Genomic DNA, 2,303 nt, shown 5'->3' on the forward strand with positions numbered 1-2,303 from the left:
CATAAAATTACATCATTTGCTCTAACACAATAGAAATAACAGATGAAGTACACAGCTGCAACTATTTTGATGTCTTTAGGTAAATTTGACCTGGAGAGAACCTCACCAGGTAAATACATCTAGGAAAATTTCAGAATTTAGATATGTTGTTTAATAAATACATCCTAACAATGTAAAATACTTGTTATTCTGGAGGAAAGGGGGTGGGGGTGTTCTCTATTGTTGAAGTGAGATCCAAAGATCACAGCAAAAGTGTTACAATTTATTGTAACCCCAAGATCAGTTTACAAAAGTAAATGAATGAATGAATGAATGAATGAATGAATGAATGAATGAATGAATGAATGAATGAATGAATGAATATGCAGAGAGCTCACTCCCACACACCCCTCCCAAATGGTAGATGATGGTAAATGGTAGAATCCAAGAAGAAATCAAAAACAATAATACGGTTTTGGCAGGCTACAACTGAAATTCATTGTAAAGCATTTTGGTCTTTAAAGGGGGTATTCTGTATTTTCCACTTCAATTCTTTAYCACAATCAAGTATGTTACCTCCATTTTATGAAAAATCTGTAATATATCAAAAATAAATGTGACTTTGCATCATAGTCTATCTAAACGCTTTTCTCTGTCTCTTTAAGAAGCTCATACTGTTTCTGACGCTCCCACTTCTGCACATCTTCACAGCAATGTTTCAGGAGAGGAGTGCTCTGCAGACTGAGCTCCAGGGAGCAGTGTTACACGGACTGACTACTCTACTACAACAACAGCTGAATAGGCAGTGTAGCGCCTTTCTAAATAGTATAGACTGTCTCACAGTGGATACAACTCATTACTGCACTTCTAACAAAACCAGCTTTAAATGTAGTCAACATGTTCACAACTTGAGGACACAAATCAAATATCTGAACACCCCCACTTGTACTGGGGTTGCTGAAATAATAAAATTCACTATTAAACTAAAATACAGACGTGGATCTCTTTCACTTTCCCTTTCTTTGTTTYTTTCCTTCTCAAACGCCAAACATTTTCAAACTTTCTAAGTTTTAGCTTTGGAAACAGGTTTGGTCCTGATATCTGCAACCATGTCTTCAGCAGTACAATATGACAGATACTGTACATTGTCCCTTCATTCACAAGTAATTTTACTAAATTATATTTAATATCCACATGTTACATCTTTGTATTCTTAAGGGTTTTTTTTAATTGTCCCATGGTTGTCCTCATACACAACTGTGCATATTTGTAGTCATCCATACCTTTCAAAAAGTGTTCCAACAATCCTGCATTGTTGAAGCTAAAGTCAKAYACTCTGCTTCACAGGTAGAGAGCGCCACTRTGCTGTTTCTTTGTCTTCCATGATACTACAGAACTCACATGGGTTCTGTAGTATCATGTATGGGTGCTGGTGTGTTACAGAAACTAGTTGACATTGTTTATCCAACTGTCATACATAATTAATTAAGTTTTTAATACTTGCTTTGGAGTAYTAGATTGAAAGTATTGTAAAAAGATTAAACTAAATTAAAATAAATGTAAAGAATGTAAACTTTCTTTTGTTAACCACCCACATTTTTGCTAAGATCAAAAAGTCTCAACATAGCAGCTGCTCTTGATGACAAATTGAGGAAAGAAGAAGCTGTCTGGGTCCAGCATGATGAGCACTGATGTCTTCTCTCTGAAACACGTGAGGAAAGATGGTAGGAAACTGCCTTTCGGAGGGAGGAAATCACACAGAATGCAGCATTGACTGGTGAGCTGGTAGAGCTTTTGCGGGCCTCAAAAGAACAACAGTTTTTAACTTTGGGCTGCAGAGGGCCACAGGACCCCATTGGTTTTAAATAAGTTGCAATATACTTTCTCAACACTAGTAGATGTAGTGCATTGATAGATCAATGATGTACTGCACCACTCAGATGTTTAACAACKTTTTTAATACATAGAAGAAGAACCATACCCACAGAGAGTGGAAACCTATTTTAAATAAATGAAAAGTAGAAGCAAAAATGAAGGCAACCCGTCAAAAAATAATAATAAAAAAAAAGCCAAAGTGTGTCACTAAAAATGAAGAGCAGCTTCTGGTTGTACCATGCAAAAGATTAAAAAAAAAAATGAAATTTGATCAGTTGCAAATTTTCATTTGCAATTTATCAATTTTTTCCAGTTTTTTTTATTTGAAACATTTACTTTGAACATTTAGAATATTTTTATTTTATGACCAAAATTTTATTTATTGAACTCCATTTTTGTCATTATTGATTTGTTGATAAGCCTGAGTGGTCTGTTGACCGACCGTTGTA

This window comes from Austrofundulus limnaeus, unplaced genomic scaffold (assembly GCF_001266775.1).
Source record: "Austrofundulus limnaeus strain Quisiro unplaced genomic scaffold, Austrofundulus_limnaeus-1.0 Scaffold75, whole genome shotgun sequence".
NCBI lineage: Eukaryota > Metazoa > Chordata > Actinopteri > Cyprinodontiformes > Rivulidae > Austrofundulus > Austrofundulus limnaeus.